Source organism: Grammomys surdaster, unplaced genomic scaffold, assembly GCF_004785775.1.
Source record: "Grammomys surdaster isolate TR1022 unplaced genomic scaffold, NIH_TR_1.0 125946, whole genome shotgun sequence".
NCBI classification, from domain to species: domain Eukaryota; kingdom Metazoa; phylum Chordata; class Mammalia; order Rodentia; family Muridae; genus Grammomys; species Grammomys surdaster.
Window position 1 is genome coordinate 636,227 of NW_021620768.1, and position 6,000 is coordinate 642,226.

The following is a 6,000-nucleotide window of genomic DNA, read 5'->3' on the forward strand; positions in this document are numbered from 1 at the left end:
TTGTTTAGGGGCGAGACCCCATGAAAAATTTCCCCTTCCTTGTGCTACACAGCAAGATCCTTATTGAAAAATGAAATCATGTCATTGGTTGAAATGACTTCATATATATATAATTTTGTTTGGATCTTTTCCTCTGTATCGAGCTAAAGGAGCAATTTATCTTTTCAAAGTGTCAATTTTTTAATTCCCTGACCATAGAATGCTCAGTCCATTGCTTACTGGCGCTCTGTTATTAATCGTTCACTTTTCTCTGTGAATTTTAAATTTTCTACTTTTTTCGCTTAACATTCAACTTCCTCAAAGTCCAATTTTTGGTTATTTGTTTGTGATCTTTTGCCTCTTCTCCTTTTTCTCTCCTCTCCTCTCCCCTTTCCTCCCACTCCCTTCTTCCTCTTCTTCCCGTTCGTCCCCACCCCCAGACAAGATCTTACTATGCAGTCTAGGCTGTCTTCAAACTCACAGTCTCCTGCCTCAGCTTTCTCTTCCTTTTCTGATGCAGGGATATACTGGCACAAGTTTCCTTCTTAGAACTTCTTTACTGTTGTTTTGAGACAGTGCCTCTATATGTGCTTCAAGCTTGATTCAAAATTGTCATCATTTTGCCTTAGCCTGCCAAAGACTGAGGTGAGAGACATGGTACCACGTCCAGTTTAGAACTTTCTTGGCGTTTTTTTCTACAGGGTTTGATGTATTTGTTTCTATTCAACTTATCTCTAAGTCTTAAATGCTATTGGCCACTCAGGAAGATATTGTTTGATTTCTGCACATTTTGAGAGTTCTCTTCATTCTTCTAATAATTCTCCTCAAGTTTTATTCCATTGTGCTCAAAAGAAATGCTTGCAATGACTTAGAGCTCCTTAAACTTGTCCACTGGTTTGTGGCCTTACATTGGTCCTATCTGGAGAATGTTTCATGTTTCTTGAGAAGAACATGTGTTCTTCTGTTTTTGGTGGAATATTCTGTAAAAGCCTGTTACATAGTGTTATATTAGAGTTTGCATATGTTATTTCTTTGTTGGTTTTAATGTATGAATACTGTTTCAATTGCTGATAGTAGGATGTTGAAGTCTCCTGTTACCTTAGTTAGATTTCTGTTGCTGTGATAAACACCTCTCACTACCAACTGGGGAGGAAAGGGTTTATTTTACACTATAACTTAGAGCATTCATGAAGAAAAGTCAGAGCATGAGCTCAAGATAGGAACCTGGAAACAGGATCCCGAGCAGAGGTCACAGAAGAATGCTACTTACTAGCTTGCTCCCCATGGCTTGCTCAGTTTGCTTTCTTGGACACTCCAGGAGCACCTGCCCAGCAACAGCACTTCCCACTACAGACTGGGTTCTTCTACATCAGTCATTAATCAAGAAGACACCTCCACAGTCCTGCCTGTAGGCCAATCTGATGGACATTTTCCCATTTGAGGTTTCCTCTTCTCAGATGACCCAAGATTGTGTCTAGCTTGGAAAACAGTAACAACATCAAAAAACAAACAAACAACAAACAAACAGAATGGACCAGTACATGCACTGTTTATATTATAACCAATATCTTCCTCCTCTACAGCTAACATCTCTGGTGTGTACGTGGCTTCTCTGACACTGAGTGAATATATATTTACCATTGTTACATTTCCTTATCATTGTTACATTCTCTGCTCTTAATGAATTGACACCTTTACAGGTGTCTGGTCACAGCTTACCTCTCCCTGCTCTTTTAGTAAAGTATGTGTAAAATGTGAAGTCTGGTGGATCAGATATAAGTCTCCAAACTCAGTTCTGGTTCTCATTTGTGCATATTTTTCTATGCTTTCCCCTGTGTCTTATCAGGCAAAGTCAGTGTGTTCAGACAATATAGAGTTGGTCTTGTGGTTAGTCCATTACCCGATTTTGTTTCCTTCGGGTAGAGATTACAGGACTCTTGGGACTTACTCCTGCCATTTTTGTGCAGTTTTCTAATAGCTTTGTGCAGCCTTTCTTCCTGTCTTCTTCTTTTGCCCCTTGGGCCTGTGGTTTCTGTGGCCTGGGGAAATGCTAAGCTGTTTCCTCTCTCATTTGTTTATCTGCAGTAATCACTTTGTTGTTACTGTGTAACTCCCATTTGAAGATCTGGTAGTTGTAGTATATGTTTAATCTGGTCACAGCTAACATTTGGCTTCAGGCAAATATTCTAGAGTTGTCCACATACAAATAATGTTATATGATAGTTTGCGTTTTTAATATGTATATTAACTGAACAACTTGTATCTACAATTAACTACTGGGCATTTTGACTTTTAGTCTTTATAGTAGAGATTTAAAAGATCTGCATACTGACTGCCATTAGGATTAATGTGAAAGGTGAGTGAATTTGGCTATGAATTTATTCCATTGTCTCTATGAAACCATGACGTTTTCCATCGCTGACATTAAGGCACTCTACAATTCCTATCTAATGTTGTAGGTGGGCTTATTGTTACCAGTCTCCTTTTTTTTCAAGACAGTGTGTTAGCATTTTGTTTAAGCTCCACCCCACAGTTACCTGACAACAACCAGGTATGTATAACTCACTAAAAAAGGGGCTGTTTGCCCCCTCCTCTCTTGCTCTTGCCTTCCTGCTGTCTAGGGGTGCCATCAATTTCGAGGTGTAGCTGACTTTCACCATTGGGGTCCAGTTGGTAAATGTTCTCATTAGGCTCCCCTGTGGACAGCGGCTGGTAATTCTGTAACAGGAACTGATTAATAGTTTGGTTAGAAACTTTTTGTATTTGTCTTTGAAGGAATGTAGAAATGAGATTAACGAGGCAGGGAGCAAATAATAATGCCAGGAAGATGACTAGGAAAGGCATTACGAAAGGGAGTATCCACTTCCATAGAGGGTTTTCGAAAATGCAGGAATTGGAGGTCTCATGTTCCCTGAAATCTGCATGTCTGATTGTAGCTGCTGGATTTTATTTCTCACTATCCCAACACAGTGCCTCTCTGTGTAGCAGCCTTTTAACTGCCGCACATTTGGTTTTACTTTTAAAATCCATAATTATGTAAATTTGGGGGAATTATTTTAAAAAACACAAAAAGTTCCACGTACTTTCTGTCCAGCCCACTGCATGTGAATAGTATTTTATATAACCAAAGTACACATCAAATCCAGAATACTGCTGTAGCCGTAGCTTAGATCCATGGCCTTCCGTGTTCCATCCAGAGGTCCCCAAGGATCTGGGAACACTCTGTGCAGCCTCCTTTCCCTCCAGACAATGTTAGGTATGACTGATAGTCATTCACTGCTCTAGGAAAGAGCTGAATGTTCCTAGTCCCACCACCTGGGAATCAGATGCAGGCAATGACTGTAGGCACTTAGCTCAGATCACATACTAACCAAGCCTGCTGCTCTGTGATGTAGAACCTCCCCCATACACTGGAAACTTTTAAGAGTGGGTACACCTGTCTGTTGAGACTGAAACCTCTTCCTTCAGTCCTGCACTGCATTGTTCATGTGTAAAGAAGATTCCTTTCAGATCTTTTCTAACTTCCCTTTTTTCATCCCTCCCTGAAAATCTAACAGTAACTCACTATGCTTAGTTAACACTATGCTTTGTTAAAACTACCAGTTTATACTTGCATTTATTTTTGTTATTTGTATATTCATCTGTATGAACATATCAAGTGCAGTTTTGTAATTTTGCAGTTACCACAATAGGATATTTAATTACATTGATACACTAAAGGTCCCTAGTGTTTACTCTGTCCACACCTTTTCTTAGCCCCTGGCAGCTACTAAATTGGTTTCTATTTGTGAATGTCTACCTTTTTACAAATACTGTATAAACAGAGTCATGTGGCAGACATTTCTCCCTATTTAGTGTAATTTTCTTTTTTTCTTTCTTTTATTGTTTTTGGTTTTGTTTCCTTATATAGCCCCAACTGTACTAGAACTCACTCTGTAAACTAGGCTAGTCTTGAGCCCAGGGATCTACCTGCCTCTGCTTCCTAAATTCTGGGATTAAAGCATGTGACATCCTCCCAGCCCCAACTTCCTCCTCCCACTGGCTAGTATACTTTTCTTGTTTGTCCATATGTACCTATAGTCTGTCTGTTTTCGACATGAAACGCACCAGTTGTTTAACCCATTGAAGAGAATCTATATAGTTTTCAGGTTTTAGTTGTTACGAATAAAGCTGCTGTAAACATTTGTATAAAAGTAGTTCGGGTTTGGGTGTTAGGTGGTAGGGTAAGCCCCTTTTGCTTTTGTTTTACTTTTCTTTGACTTTTTTTTTTTTGTGATAAATATCCCAGTGAAGCTCAGGCTGACCTTAAACTCTTCACCCAGCTGCTTCTGTCTATTGTACTACACAGCTGGCTCCATCCTTTTAAAGATGGCCGCAGTGTTTTCCTGAATGTCCTGGTTTATGTTACCACCATCTATGCACAGTGTCATGATTCTCCTCTTTTCCACTAGTGCTTTTTCTATAACTATGTTTAAAATTTAACTCTCTGACTGGATAGGTAGGTAGTATTTTCCTGGGGTTTTAATTTCCTTTTCTCCTGTAGTGAATAACCTTGCACATTTCCCCATGCATTTATTTGCCATTTGTAAAACCCCAGGTAATCTCTTTTGCCCATTTAAGATTAGATTTTTCATTTTTCCAGTATTTACTTTTAAAGTTTGAAAAATATATTACCCAGTCTTACTGGGTCCATGACATAAACACTTCCCCAGTTTGTAGCTTATACTTCATCCTTTTAGTCAGAACACTTGAAAGTAAAATCTTTTAAATTATTAGAAAGTCAACATTTTCAATTTTATCCCTTGTGGATTATGTTTATATGTCCAAATCTAAGAATTATTTGTATGGTTGTAGATCCTGAAAACTCTACTCTTTTGATTACCTCTAAAAATTTTATAACTTTATATTTTATATTTAAAAGGCCATGCACCATTGTAATTAGCTTTGTATAAGATGCATAGCTCACTTTCTCTCTCTCCCTCCCTCTCTCTCTCTCTCTTTCTCTCTCTTTCTTCTCTCTCTCTCCTTCCCTCCCTCCCTCCCTTCCTTCCTTCCTTCCTTCCTTCCTTCCTTCCTTTCTTCCTTTCTTTCCTTTCTTCTCTCTCCTTCTCTTTTTCCTTGTGAGAAATCAATTCTATACTACATAAATTATATAGTCAAGTTTCCCACAGCAGGAAAATCACAGGAGTAGGCATGCCCAGCATGCAATGGGTGAGCCTTGCTCTAGGAAAACCATCTCAGTTATAGTATTTATCCTGTCAGATAGATTTTGTTTTGATTTGTTCTGTTTTTGTTATCTGTAGATGTTCAATTACCCCAACCTATTTGTTTAAAGGACTACACCCAATGATTGGACCATTGACACTTACTTACAGAATACTAATTGAGGGCTGGATATACAGATCAGTCCATTAAGGCACTTACCTCAAAACCTGACTTTTTGAGATCAATTGCTAGGAGCTGTAAAGTAGGGTAGAAAAACCACCTGCAGGTTGTTCTCTGACCTTCATTCGAGTGACATAGTGCACCTGCACATACCCACACAATAAACAAACAAACAAATAAACAAATTAGTGAAAAATGTTAAGTGGGTATCTTTGTGCTGTTCCATTTCTGGGTTCCCTGTTCTGTTCCACTAATTTGTGTTTCATCCATATTTCTGCAAGTACTGTCTTTTCTGGAACTACATCACAACACTTAACACCAAGAACAGCAATTCCTTCCATTTTATTCTCTTTAAAGCCTGACTCTAGGGGCTGGAGAGATGGCTCAGTTGTTCTTCCGGAAGACTTAGGTTTGATTTCCAGCATCCACATGGCAGCGCACGACTTTCTATAGCTCCAGCCTTCGAGGAGAAAGCACCATTGTCTGGCCTCCACAGGCACTGCATGCATGTGTTGCATAGACATACATTCCAATATATAAAATAAAAATAAATAGCCCCTCTCCAACAACCTGGCTCTATTCTGGAACCTTTCCCTTTGTATGCAAATTTTACAACAAGCTTGATCTACTATTTTT

General features: G+C 39.0%; 1 pseudogene; it reads right to left on the reverse strand.

The window, feature by feature from the left end:
- Window positions 1-5,100: 5,100 nt before the first annotated feature.
- On the reverse strand, window positions 5,101-5,249 carry LOC114609117 (annotated as a pseudogene).
- Window positions 5,250-6,000: the final 751 nt, after the last annotated feature.